The sequence below is a fragment of the Salarias fasciatus genome, chromosome 5 (genome assembly GCF_902148845.1).
Source record: "Salarias fasciatus chromosome 5, fSalaFa1.1, whole genome shotgun sequence".
Taxonomy (NCBI): domain Eukaryota; kingdom Metazoa; phylum Chordata; class Actinopteri; order Blenniiformes; family Blenniidae; genus Salarias; species Salarias fasciatus.
The window spans coordinates 25,348,875-25,364,060 of NC_043749.1; the positions used below are offsets into that span (position 1 = coordinate 25,348,875).

Consider the following 15,186-nt stretch of genomic DNA (forward strand, 5'->3'; position numbering starts at 1 on the left):
AGTCAGCAACAAACGTGCCCGTCCAACACAAAGGAAAAAACTGAGAATAAAACCGTGTCTAATTTTAGATTCATGTGAGGCCGTTACAATAATTTGTAGTTTTCAATTACATAGCTTTAATGTGCTTTGCCTGTTTTTTTAAAAACACATTTCTTCTACACATTCCTGAAAGGAAATTAAATATTTTCTTGCAAAGGTGTATTTATGATGCCATAATTAATACGGAAAGGAGATGGCAAAACCGTTAAGGGATAGTGACAGGAATGAAATGAATAATGTATTCTAACACGTACCCTACACTTACAGGAAGCCACACAGCCGCTTGAACTGCTGTTTAACTCCAACATCTGTTTGTAGGAGAGACAAAGGTGTGTTGTAAACATCACCTACATTTTGTGAGGATATCACACGACCTGATGCTTTCATATGATTCAGTTCCTGTGCTGATTACTATGGACGTCATAAAAATGAATTTAGTAGCTTGTTGGGGAGGCTGCTGCTGACTCCGCTTCACAACGTGCAAATGAACACCTCAAATCTACAGTCTTTTACAACCCAAAGCGCTGCGATTACAATGTATACAAATCATTACAGAATATACCACACTCAACTGAACTTAATATTTTTTACAAGCACACACGACACTGAGCGCATATATCCATATTTCACAGAGATCATAGTACAGTAATTTTTCAATTACATTCTTATTGTCTGTCAACATGGAAGCACACGCTTTAAATAAGCATTTGCATGCATCACCTGCTTGTCAGTCAATGACATATAAGGGCCACTCTGGCGTCAGACGTCATGAGGAACTCCGCTGACGTCTCCGCCCACTCAGACAGCCCAACCCATTAGAAATACAGAAACTCCCTTCAGTCTGAAGAGCAGTCAGACAGCAAGCTGACGGCGTTGTCAGACAGGAGGAGATACTGCTCCACTGTTGTGAAACTGGTGTTTCCAATACAGAACTATAGGACGGTGAATAATGTGTTTAGGTGGCAAACATTTGTTCCTCTATTTTGCAATCGAGCATCAGTTTGGACATGATGGGTTGGCATCAAATCAACTCAAACTAAAAGTTTAGGAACACACTGACCATCTCCTCTCATCCCTTCACTCTCTCTGTGCCGCCATAGAAATGTGAGAGTTAGTCAGAAAATTCACAAGTGTTGCTAATTTCAAGCTAAATCTTTGCTAAATATAGCTTCATAATTAAAAAACGTGCAGTTTTTGGGAGTCCTAGACAAAAAATAAACATGGACTGCTGTGAAAATATTCGATAACCTAATCAACCTATAGTTACACCCATGAAAGGCCAAGAAAAACGATTTAAAAAATGAAGTTATTAGTGAACTTAGAGTTTTGGCCAACTGTAGGGACAAGCCTTTGTTCATGGAAAAAGTCGTATTGCCTTACTTAGCTTATGTTCTGAGCTAAATATTGGAACCTGAGTACACAGCAGACTAGTGACTGTATAAAAAACTATGCAACCAGAATTAATCTGCAGAGGTTGGCGAAGTTCATCACCATCTTCCACCAATCCATAGTCTTATTTATGGAATGTCAACAAAGGCGATATAATTTTTTTCATTGCCTTCATTGGAAAATTTAATTAATGCCTTCATAAAAAAAATATATATATATATATCTGATCTGCAAAAATGTTCCCCTGAAAAGGAGTAAAGAAGCCATAAAAAGGTTAATTTTTTTTTTTTTTTTTTTTGGTGCAGGAGTAAATTCAGAAGCATGTGCTTTGTTTTGTACTTCAGAATCTAATCTGTTTTTCTACTTAAGCAAATACTGTGAGTATTTTAGGCACCTCAGTCTGTGCGTAACACATGCAGTGATTGATGAGGACCGGCTAATGCAGTGCTTTTGACTGATGTATACATGAGGAATATTTCACCTGCCCTCCCTGCTGCAGTCTGTGAAGTGCCTCATAAACCTCATTAGTCTGGTCTGAGCTGTCCAATAGCTGCCTGCGTGCACGTAATTTTATTCACTCATAAAGAATTAAATCCCCAGTCAATGTTGGGGTGCTTGGCCTGTCTCCATCCAATAATGTAAAGCACTCAAGTCTTTTGATGAGCTCTGCAGATCAATCAGAGGTTAACAGACTCTTCACATAATCTAAGACCGACAGTATGTCACAGGAATCCTCGACTCCCTCCAAGTATTGATGGGGCACAGTCGTTGGGCTTTTGGTCCAAACAGAAACACCAACTATAAGCTCCGGGAACTGAAAGTCAGAAAGAAACTGAGGAGACAAAGAATCCTTCCGCTCATTTTCTGCCACATTTCAGGAACCATGAAGATTAGGCAAATTAGACAGATAATGGGTTGAAAAGGCTTTGTGAGAGATGACAACAGTTTGGTCGTGTTGTTCCTTGTAATGCACAGTTGGGTAGCAAATGTTGGAAAGGAAATGAGAAGAGGTGAGGAAAACAAGAAGCCAAGAACGGAAAGGGAATTGATTTCCACAATGACGAATCAGTTAATTTTTTTTCTGGATACTTTTACGGTGCAATTACATTGAAACAATTGTCAATAAACTCCACTTGTAGTTTCTTCAACAGTTTTCTACTCATCCAAATGAAAGCTATTTTTGAAACATCGGTAATTAAAGTCACATTTTTAAGTCAAATACAAATATTGGGTCAACCAGGACAGTTCTTTCAGTCTGAATTAACCACCTAGACAGCCGGAGCATGAAGCATAATTAGACTTTTCTATGTACAAAATGTAAAATGAAAAAAAAAAAAAAAGAATTTAAAAAAAGTGTGTTCTGGAATAAAAAAAAAGTGAGGCTCCCTTTTGTTTCCCTTCACACATTTATAAGGCATATTATGTAAAACCTGGCAAGAACCTAAATAAAAAGATATTAAGTTACCATTTTACCCATTTGTAAGCAACTGTGCGACTGCACACACCCATAAACCTGAGGATTAAGACTATAAAAAGCAATTTATGCTCGATTTTTAATAGAATCCATACAAAAGTTCCATTCCATTTGCTAACAGCGATGATGATGTAGCAGTTTTTTATTATTATCATTTTCACACCACTTCGTGCTGGTGTAAAAGATAAGGCTAATTAACGTGGCACCATTTGCATCTTTACTCCTGTGTTTCAACAGCGAGGGGAAGCGCGCCGCCACAGCAGGCTAATGAATGTTTGATTTGAGAGGGAAGACTTTCTGTCACTTGGAGCGCTCCTGACATCGCCCCCCCCCCCCCCCCCCTCCTCCACCTTTTAAATTCGAGCGCTCCGCTATCGGTAAAGGCTGTCTGCGTCTCACCTTTTTCCTCCACCTCCCCTTTCTCCAGTTTAAATTCCTGACTTCATCCCTCCTTTCTCTTGCTCCTCGTCTCCCACCCACCACAACCCCACCTCCACCTCCACCACACAGGCTGCGCTCATTACAGCGGATTTGCATGTCTGCTCCAGAGCCGTATGAGAGGAGATGAAACAGAACTCCCAGTGGCTGCCTCTGCAGAGCTTCACTCATCTGACAGAAAGAGCTCCACTTTGGGCCCCAGACACAGCCAGCAAACAAATGCAGGCTTCTTAAAGGGGCCATACACACAAACAGTGGAGACACTCCCCCAGAAAGAATCCACCATGCTCAGTACTCACTTCAAACATGTCTATATGCAGGAGATAAATTGGCAAAAAAAAACAAAAAAAACTGGAGTCTAACCTTCCAGCGCAGGGCTCGCCTCCTGTACATCATCAATCCAGCCTGTTCAATTGGGAAGGATGAGGCCACAAGTCTGCCGCTGTGCCATCCGTCTCCTCTTCCGTTGAGAGATCACACACCGAAAGAAGGATGGCCCACCTCCTTTCATGTGCGTGTCAAGGTCTCCAAATAACTTCTTTGGGTTTTACCACAGTCAATTTCAGAGACAACAATGACTGGGCATCACTCGCAAATTCAGATTGCCACGTGTTTTTTTTTTTTTTTTTTGCACCTGTATGAAAGGGGGGGGGGGTGGGTTACACAGATGAATCAGATTCAACAGAGATCTAAGAAGTTCATTAAATCCTCCCCAAATTCTCATTTTTGCAAACACTTGATTAGATGCACTGCACAAAAACAAAAAAAAAAAACAAAAGAGCAACAGACAGTAGGGTGATTATCAAGCATGCTCTTGTATCCATTTCAGGATTTTTTTTTTTTGGCTGTTTTTAGAAAGCACATCATATTTCAGGCTCGTAGGATAGCAGTATTGTACAACAGGATTGCATCAGCTTTTCACATAAATTACTTTTTTCAACTATATATCATGGAGTATGTTTGAAGTTTCTAAATGCATTCACTATATCTAAGCTGCATTAAACAGTGTTTATTTATACTCGGTTTTTAAAAAAAAAAAAAAAAAGGTCAGAAATTTAAGACCTGAACAGCACTTAATGGATGACATTTTACATTTTTAAGGATTCCACTGACGGCCCGATAAAAGGCTAAAAGGACATTAAAAAGGTGCCATCACTGTCATAATTATTACTTGAACTAATTGGTCTCATCAGATAATGATTCTGCAGACATTATGAATGAATGCTAAATTATTCAACTGCTTCCTGATTTTCAAATCTTATCGTTTCCTCTTTAGCCAGAAAACGCACGGAGAACATGCAAACTCACGACAGACAGACTCAAACTGGAGAGGTGAGAGCCGACACCACACCACCGTGGAGCCTGTAACTATTAAAATGCACATAAACTGATAATGAAAATAGCTATTACGCAGCTCAAAGGTGTGGTGTTATTAAAGGGATTCATGATGGTTGACTTCATTTTTAATATTTAATAAATACTAAAACAGATTAAAAAAAATCAAGTGCTCAAGGCTAATTACTGTGATATTAATTTTGTCCATAAGGTCCCACAACTAAACCAAGCATGAGGGGGATGAGTAAGAGACAATCTCTTCATCGCTCTTAAGGGGCCTCAGAAGGTCTCTGGTCTAAAATAACCCATTCTGATAGTATCGCAGAGCGATTGCCGCTGCAAAATTAAAGCGCACAAATAGCACAGGCGCTTCACGGTCAGCAGCAACGGCCAACTGTCGCATACTTGGCTGAAAAAAAAAAAAAAAAAATGGAAAAACCACAAAAAGACGGGAAAGAAAAGTCCATCTTTTGGTTTTGCTCCGACTCAAATTAGGTGCTTTTGTTGGGGATGAGTCACTTGGTGAAAGTGGTGCATCATGTGCCGTGCAACATGAGTCACTGTGAACGAGAAGGGCAGAGAGAGGCCGACACCGTACAAGCTCCTGAGCTGACCCGCGTTGACCCGCACTGTCCCCCACTGACCACAGACACCACAGAGAAACAGCAGCGGGGGGTGCAGGGAGGGGGTGTTGCCTGTTCAGGAACAAGTTCGGACATATATCATATTAACTCAAGTCTCTGTAGACACTGAAACATCTGAACGTTTCAATCCACAACGTTTTAAGAGAAGAAATAATTATGTACCATTTGTTGGTACTAACCTTAAAATCACACATTTCCTGCCTAAATGGGAAACATTCCTCGCATTGTTTCTATAAGACAGCAAATCTTGACACATCTCATACACTACTATCCCTACAGAGAAATGTTATTTATGTAGGGTATTAAACATGCCCCCACAATGTGTCCATTATCAATTCATGAGAAGTTTAAAGCAGATGTGCCATGCTTTGTCATTATTTACAAAAACTCTTTAAATCCCCTAAAAGCACCACTTACTTCAAAGGGTCGCATACTTTCCATGCCTGCCGTGATCGTCATCACCTCATCAGTAGCTTTAGTTACATGGGCCACAAGTAATCTGATTAAAGCCTGAGCTGATTAAAGTTGTATCATGTAAATGGCACAAAGGGGTTTGCACATTAAAAAATTCAAAATATGCTTCAATCACACACCAGGATTTAAGCTTTTGATTTTCACATTTTTTCTGACAAGTGCCCTTTAAGAGATTTTTTTTTCATACTCAACATAAAAACTAAAGTTGGTTCAAGCATTTTTGACATCATTTTAAGAGAAAAGTAATGTAACTGTGTAACTATAAGCTATCAGCCATAAAATAAAACTTAAAATCACCTTCTCTTAATCTCTTTTTGCAGAGGTGGCACTGTCCTCGATCACATGTGGTGATAATGTGAGGTTGACACGGTGCAAATGTCACAAGAACCTGACAGCTACTGCAATCAAGTGGCATCCTCCAACCTGAGCAAAATAAACTGCAGGTTATAGCCTTCCTTCCTGGTGTGGTTAACACAAAAAAAAAACCCTGCATCTTCCACCTATCAGCACTATTCTGCAGGTCACAAGATAAATGCAAGGCACGACGATAGTACAGGATGAATTACTGAATTCTTGTGGTTTGGCCTGTCTGTTTTCTTGATACGGTGCATTTGTAAAGAGGTAAACCATCAACATTGTGGTTTCTGCATTACAGTGAACAAATTAAAAACTGGTCGAAGTCTTGGAAACCTCCAGTCTCTCCTTGACACAGAGTCCCGGGAAATCCACACAAACGCGGTCAAAATCAGTTCACCTTGTCCTCTAAACGCTTGTGCATGTTGCACGTTCTGCGCCCCTCTGCCTGCCACCTCTGGAGCGATACACAGGACCACATCCGCCATGCAGAAAATAGACTATGTTGCAGTCTTATGGTGGCAAATCATGTTATCACAGCCAGGAGCTAAACATAGAGAAAATGACATGTACAACACAAACCTACTAACATCAGTGTCAGCCTGCTCTCTAAATGTGCATCCAAGGTCAAGAAGTACTCATTATATGATTTACTTGGCAACATATGAAGCACAAAGAAACTGTTTGCACAAGTCGTGCATCAAATCACATGATCAGATCTGTTTGTGTATAATACACTTATTTTTTGCTTAATGTGTGCTTTCTGCAGCACTCAGTGACCTCTGTGACTTCCACTTGATATGCAGTCATGGTAATTAAAATTCATTGTGGCTGCTTCCCCCAGCTTCAACATTAATCTGCATGTTCTGAAAAGCATATGCCACTGAAGTACACATATGCTTCCCATGACTGGTAAGCATATGTGTGGTTCCATGGCAAATAATGTGTGATGAATATCTGGGTATGCACGCTGGATGCAGTAGGAAGAAGAAGAAAAGTCCCTGGCATTAGGAGCAGGAGGGCTGATCTACAGCTCTGCTTCGTGGTTCAGTGGCAGGATTCTAGTAAACCACGCAACCAGCAAATACAAGGACGGAGCTTTGTAGCAGGCTGATTATATACTGCAGTGACTGGGCAACAATGTAGGTGTGCCACTGGCCTGATAAATTCCAGGGAAGGGCATTGTCGAGGCACCGCGAGGATTTTGTAGAAAGCAAAGATGTTCGATTAAAAAAAAAAAAAAAAAAAAAAATCAAAAAGCCCAAGTGGTGGTCGAAGTGGTTCACCACTGGGACCTCTTATAAAGAGGAAAACACATGGTGAAATTCACTGAAGAGCAGATAAAATGAGAAAAAAGAGGTTCAAAAAAGGCAAATACTAAATAGGGATTATCAGTTATATTTCCAAGCGGCAATCGGCATTCACCAAAGACTTGATAATTTCTCTCTCTCCAATTATAGTCACTTTTGTGTGAGCATCGTTTGGACTGTCAGACTGTGGACTCTCACAAAAACACACCAAAGCCCAGTCGTGTGAGCTGCCTGCAGAAGTTAGCTGGAGTGTGGCCGGGCCATACAGTGCACATTAAGTCATTAAAGTCCCCCATGCTAACAGTCCCTCCCGAACCCCCCACGGCACACACCAATGACTCCCCAACACTAAGCCTTTCAGACCAAACGCTGCTCTGCCTTCTGCATTTTAATAAGAGGAGGGGAAACTAGAAGGGAAGTGAAGGCATGGCAGTCTTTTAGAGGAAGCCGAACAAATGACTGAACACACACCCTGGGGCGGGCATGCCGGGGGGTTTCCAGGAGGTCGGCGCGAGCGGGGCCAATCGTGTCAAGACGAAGGCGGCAGACTAAAACAAAACTGACATATCAAAGAAGCCAAGCCTTGTAGAAAAGAAAAGAGCAGCCAAGACAACACATTCAACTGCACAGCTTGTTTCTGCATCAATGAGAGACAACACGACTAAAAAACAGCAATTAGCGATTAAAGTGGAAATTCCATCTGCTGCAAAGCGCCGTCTTTTTTCCCAAACAAAACCCGGCACAAACCATCTCCGTGATCCTGCGGCCTTTGATCCCACCTCTAGCTTTTTTTTTTTTCTCCCAGAGGTATGCAAACACTAAAGCAGTCATTTTCTCAGAGTGCTTCTGTACCCCGACTCCTTATCTCATGTCCTAATCCAGACAAAATAGAAAAGAGAAAAAATAAATACTGTTCAAACTTTACCTTTAAAAGCACAGCCAAAAACCCATCATTACCAAGACAAACTGATGAGGCCTTGAGGCAACTCTCACTGACACAGCAGATAAATGCTTTGTCTACTACTTGGAAACCGTAATCTCAGAGAGCACGCACAAACCGAGAAAAGGGAAAATAAAAGCACACGGATACAATAGGATTACAGGAGTACTTAAATGAGTTATATCTTTAAATTGGCTTGATGAGAGCCAGCGTGGCCTTAAACCGAGTTTGCTTCTAATGAGATATCAAAGCTCAACTGTTTACTATGTATTTTCTTTGCTTGTGATAATGAAGGGAATCCTCTGAGGTGTCTGCCATGCTGACACAGCCTTTAGGTGCTTAAATCCAAAAATGGGTGCATTAAGCGCATTTTAATTGACTTATATTTACCCACTGTATTGTCTTGCAAAAAAAAAAAAAAAAAAAAAAAAAAATCTTCTGGCACTCCTAGAAGACATAAAAAGTAGGTCACTCAGTCTCCTGTGAGTCATCGGTTTTGGCAGGGGACCAAGAGGAGCAGGTATGGGAGAGACAGAGCCAGAGCTGAGAGAGGCCTAATGGTATACCGCTGCTCTTTCATTAGCTTTACAAAAAAAAATAATCAAAGTTGCTTTTCACTCTCTGCATTTTGTGGTATGATGTGATATTAACCCAAATTGAATGCATATGTTTGGGGAATTAAAAGCAGAAATCTGGTGTTACACACTTAACTGTATCTAAAATTTGCACACAAGAATTTATTTTGTAGTCGGGCCTCCAGAGGAACATTTAAACCGAGTAACTGCATGCAAACTGGTCCACGGTTTTTTCATTCCAACATATAAATTTCCTTCAGCGAGGCAGAGAGATTTCTCAGATTGCAGGTGCAGTCTCGTTTTTCTCCAGAGCCGAGTCCCCGGGCTCCACTCCCGGGCCGCAGCACCTTGGCAGCATGGCTGACTCCTCGGGTTCGGAGCTGAGCCGGAGATTTCCAAACAGTCCCTTTCTGAAGGCGGTGACTCAGCGTGGTCGGAGCCGTCAATCCCGCAGCCACCGAGGGACCACCATGAGTTTTCTAGGGTGGCATTCACGTAGACATCTCAGGACCTGTGACCAGCACACTGATGCTTTCTTAATTGCATTGGGCAACTGGCACAGACCACGTCGCCTCCGCCACCAAGCCCCTCCTCCAGCTAACCTCTCCGCCCTCTCATTCATCCACCCTGAGGGAGAGGCAACGCAGGCCAGAGGAAGTATGACTCATCTGAGTAACAAGATGCATTCTTCTGAATTCTCTACAGACGTGTTGTTTGCTAACTGGAGAGCACGGGAGAGTCGAGCGCAAAGACAGAGAGAGAGAGAGAAAGTGTAGCAAAGACAACAAAATGAAGCAATAATCAAAGGCCAGACTACGTGTGAGAGCAAGAAAAACCAATGGGGTGGGATCGATGGGGCAAGAGCGAGTCATCACTTGTGTGGGTTTCCTGGTCTACGCAGATCAACATTTCCTCCATCTCCACCGAGAGAATCCCTGGCTTCTGCCAGGGGTTTTCTGAATCACAGATGGAGACTCCAAGTACTACATCTAAGGCTAATCCATCAATTTTCACACTGAAAAGCAGCAACAAATGACGACAAATGAGAAGGGGATTTAATGTGAGTTTCTGCTGAGCACGCAGACGATGATGAAGAGCAAGCAAGTGGTATGAAGAAGGAGTGCTAAATCATGGAGTCCAACAGATCCACCGCAACCTCTTCCCAACCCACACCACATCTGCAGAACTTGGCACTCGCCCCTACGGATCATAAGCCCCACACACCGCATCGCACGCAGCCTCCAACTTTTACATGGAGCTATTTCTGGACCTGCCCACATCAACATTGTCTGAAATGGCAAAACAAAAGAAGAGGCTGCACACAACCTTTAGGTCTGGTCAACCAGCATGAGGCTGCAGACATGCAGCCGGTCTTGTGATTTCGTGATAAATAATCTGTCTCCCACCACTTAGCAGGGGATGAATGCAAGTGATGTGTCACAAAACCACTTCCTCAAGACTCAAACTTACGGAGCCGGCTCAAGACTGTGGACTTAATTAAACCTGACCTTCTCTAACTTTTTCCAAAGAGCGAGCTGACTGACATTCAAACAGGGCAGAAATTCTTCACGGCTGGTACAGTACTACAGGGTGAACACAGAGCGAACAGTAATAAGCCAATAAACTCATGAGGGCAGACAACTGCAACCTGCACACATCCACTACAGACATTAATACCTCTGCAGTAAACAAGCAAGTCCAGTTTACAGAAGAGATTATCCCACCAAACAAGGGCTGTCACCGTCAGGCGTCTCACTCTGATGGGCCAACTCACTTTGGCTGCAGTGGTGCAACACACTCAGTGGAAGTGTGACACTATGAAAATGTCATACCATGAGTACTGTGACTAAATTTATCACAGTCAAGAACTGTCAAGATATTGCTCAAAAAAGTGATGGAAAAAAAAAAACTTCAAGAAGGGCTCCTGAACACATTAATCACATCAGCTCTTCTATTTCCATCATCCTGTACATATATTTGATGCTTCTTTATTCGGGTATGCTAATGCTAGGAGTCCTGCTTGACTCCTTCCACAAAAAGCTGTAGGTAGATCACAACTCTAGAAACACTTGTGGTTTCTGTTGAGCCGCAGAAAAATGTTGCAAAAAAGAAAAAAAAAGGATTCCAGGAGTCATATCAGCACTGGACAGTATTTTAGCATTTGTTCCTTTTAAAGTAAATTCAAAGGAAATCAGGCTCGCATTCAAACCTATTCACCGAGTGACCCATAAGCCTCAGATGCATGTTGTTGGACTGGAAGGGGAACGCCAAAGTAAGCTCAACCATTCACAGTGACACGATGCAAACCCAACACAACACAACACAACCCCAATGGGCAGCCTCAAAGTAATTTAACATAACAATACATTTTATTGTCTTTTCACTTATTTTTTTATACACACCACAGCTATGAACCTGCCACTGACAAGACTTCTTATCTTTCTAAATCAAGACTGGACATAAGGACACCGGCACGCAGTGACGTACCTGTGCTGTTACCCATCAGCAGACCTCTTCCTCACAGAGCAGAGAGACTATCCAATCCAATCAAGTCGTGCTTATATGAGACTCTCAACATGTCAGTGCCGTTGTATCACCTCTAAATTGTCATGTCATGTATGCAGTCCACAGACGGCACCTGAAGCTAACGTCTGGGAATTTCATGCTATTAAATTGTCATCCCTTGAAGAAATGTTCTTACAGGAACTGTTGCCACCGTTTGAATGATCTGTCATAAATATAGCTGCTACGTGGGTGCTCACATGCAGACACAGCTGCATTGTTTAGTCAGTTTTTGGTGTGACAGTGTTTGGCTTTAAAATTTCCCCAGCTAAAAAAACAAGAACAAAAAATGATGGCAGGTCTTGCGCCTTTTCATACTGAAACCGTTTCAAGGCATTCAGGCCTTTTTTACCTGAAAGCATATTTTATATGGGCCACAGGAGCCAGCGTAATGATTAAAACAGATACCGAATACCACGATGAAAGCCCCACACTTATTACTTAAGCTGCGTCAGCTTAGCGAGCTCCCCTTCCTGCACGCAGCATGAAAGTCTCTTCACAGCGTGAATCATAGCATATCAATTCCTTCTATCGAGTCAAGAACAAAAAAAAAAGAAAAAAAAACCCGACACGAATACTTAAGGCCAATCAAAAGTCAAGGACAGAGTACACAATATGACAGAAATCCTTCGAGACAAAGAATAGTCGAGCCGATCTTACCCACTTGGGATTTGGCTACTCATTAGCACCTAAGTAAGTAAAATCCCAAATGACACAGCTTCTACAGTCGCTGAATTTGTTCCAAAATCTTTGGTTTTACACGTCATTAACAGGAATGTGAACTCATTTAGGAAAGCTGCAGTACATAATTTTATGCAATCACTTCTGACATACTGTAATTTTCCAGAAATTACCTGTGTTCATGTACCTGCACCGAATCCTGAACCTGACCTTTACACGAAGAGGAAACTTTTAATAATGAAGCAGCCATGAAATTTATTGGACTGTCTCTCTACCACGAGGCTGGAATGAGTCAGAGAGGCCGCCGAGCACGAGAGAAGCAGCGAAACTCACCGCCCGTCACCCCCGCCTCACCCATATCTCCAACACTTTCTAAACTTACCCAGCAAGCTCTGGTGTGGGTCGTTAGCAGCAGTTCCCCTGTAGAGAGGTGCTCCCTGATTAGTCAGGCTGGGGAAATAAACGGATAAACGCCATCAGGGAAAGGGAAAAAAAAAAAAAAAAAACATGTACCCGAGTAAATGTGCTGATAATGTTAGGCAACGAGCCGGCTGAATTAAATATCACATGCTTCCCGCACTGATTCATGTCTATATCCAACTCCACGCCAGGACATGAATTGGAGCATATAGGACTAGTTCACTGACAAATTCAACTCAATAGGCTGGAAGGAGGTGGGATGAGGAGAAACAGGCAGTGTATCGCTGGATGAATAAAAAATGAAAGTGTAGTGCTTCAGTAAATTCGCTCTCTCCATCCCGTGAGGAGGATGGGTGGAGGTGGTGGTGGTGGTGGTGGTGGTGGTGAGGGGGGGTGACGGTGGAGTGGAGGCTCGTTTGAAAACTCAACCAGTGCTGCATTCCCACATCCAGCCGTATCCAGCGAGGGGCTCTTTAAAAATTCATTAATTTACAGCAAAAATAGATTAAAGCACCCAGCTGAGCAAAACTCAAAATTTGGCTCCTGAATAACATTAATGATAAAACATCTCCCTCAAGCCCATGGGGTTTTGCCTGAAGAAACATCGCTGGCTTTTTTTCACCTTACGGCACCTTGAGAATAATTTATTTTCTATCATTAGTAAAATAATGCATTTCTAATTGTCATTTTTAATTATGCTTTCCTTGGATGGAGGGGAGGGGGGAGCTGAGCAAAAACGTGCAAAAGCTAATTAAAATCCATCCAAGGATATGGCATTCCCATGATGCCATGCCAATGCCATTCTATTCAGCATTTGATATCTCAGCTACAGAGACTCGATGACAGCTGCTCCAGGCCCCCAAAAAACGCCTAGAACTGCAGTTACAGTAATTGCTCTGGCCAGCACTAAATGAGGTTCACTTAAGTGCAATTATCCCCCTCTGATCTCTCACATAAAGAGACTTCTTTAACATGGAGAAGTGGGCTCACACAATGTGACTGCAAACAAGATTCAAATTGGAATCAGGGAGGCATTTCCAGCAGATGAATGGCTTCATAGCTCATCTGCATTCTACTGATGCACAGCATTGCTAATAAAGACTGAGCCGGTCGCTTTTCTCAACAACACCACTTCCATGAGAGCAAAACTTCACACTGGATGCAAGGAGAGAGTGCGTGGAGATTTTCCAACGAAATAAACGCCCGGTTGTCTCCAAGCCTAAGTGGCATTAACAGGACAACCGAGCCTCCATGCAGCGTAACCAGTGGCTGAAAAGAAAAGGAAAGCTTTTTTTTTTTTTTGGGTCTATCCAAGAAGGGAAACTCACTGAAAGAACAAAATGATGGGCTGATAATATGAGCAGAGAGATCTCCATCCTAAAATGACTTTAACTTCACCAGAAAACTGAAACAAGTCCGTTTTGGATTCAAATAAAAAAGAAGTCATTGTAAAATCTACTAAACGGAGGCCTTTGACCGGCCACATCGGCGGCCCTCATGAATATACTGCCGTCTGCCAATCGCATAACACAATAGGTTTGCTGCCTGAGGCTTGAGATGTGACGGTCTAATAGGGGTTACAACAGAGGGTACCTGTTGGGTGCTGTCCAACTACACCGGGTGGTGGTAGAGATGGTGAGGGGGGGTTGGCTGCGATGGGCATTCATGTTGCCACAGGCTCAACTACTAGCAGGAGTCTGATAACTGCACCTCATGGATGGCCATTTGAATAATCACTTCAACAAGGGGAGAAATTAAAAAGCTTCTCAGTGAGACCAGCTCGGCAGCGGGCCACATACTGAATTCGGAATGAGGAGTTTGTATTCAGAAGGTACAAACCTAGTCTAATGTTACTACACTGTCTTTATGACCCTTGACTTTCATTCAAATTAGCCCAATATCATGTCATTAATATAATAAAACACACACGATCCCCTCAAACATTTATGTTTTCCATCAAAAGACTGACATGTTATTATAAATCTGCAGTTATATGGTTGACTCAAAAGATGGTCAAATATTGATTTTACTTAATACTTGAATTGTCTACTACAATGTACACACACACACACGCACACACACACACGGTGTCGTGCTTCAAAACCATTAGGCTACAAACCACTGCAGGCTAAAACCACTCTTTAAGAGGACCTGTAACTCAGCCTCCCATTCACAATTAAAAATGGGTACGGTGAGAGGAAACAGATGTGTAACGGTTATGTTTCCTTTTCAACTATTCTGTCCATTCAACAGAAGACCGAGGTCATTAAAAAAAAAACCCAGAACAAATAGTGCTCATAAAACACAAACCATTCTCAAAGTGTTGTCTTATTACTACTTATCGAGTCTGCGTGCTCAGCAGTGAATGCAGAAAAAGAAGCCCGCTGCTTACACACTACAGCCACAGATTTCACCAAGTTTGCGCAGTGATTTGTTCTATATCAAGCAATCTGTAAAGAGAATTCATTAGCTTTGCTTCTGCTGTCTATACATCAATTATTTCCTCACCTTTTTCCACACAGTTGTTGACATAAGTTACAGGTTTATAAAG

General features: G+C 42.1%; 1 protein-coding gene across 2 annotated transcripts in view; it reads right to left on the reverse strand.

The window, feature by feature from the left end:
• foxj3 (forkhead box J3) overlaps window positions 1-15,186 on the reverse strand; it is a 94,598-nt gene that overhangs the window by 77,519 nt on the left and 1,893 nt on the right. Inside the window, exon 1 of one of the 2 annotated variants that reach the window (XM_030090840.1) lies at window positions 12,598-12,982. The exons of the other annotated variant lie outside the window; for it this stretch is intronic. The gene's annotated coding sequence lies outside the window, so the exon portion shown is untranslated. Of the gene's footprint in view, window positions 1-12,597; window positions 12,983-15,186 lie in introns of those variants that run through there. 2 annotated transcript variants of the gene reach the window in all.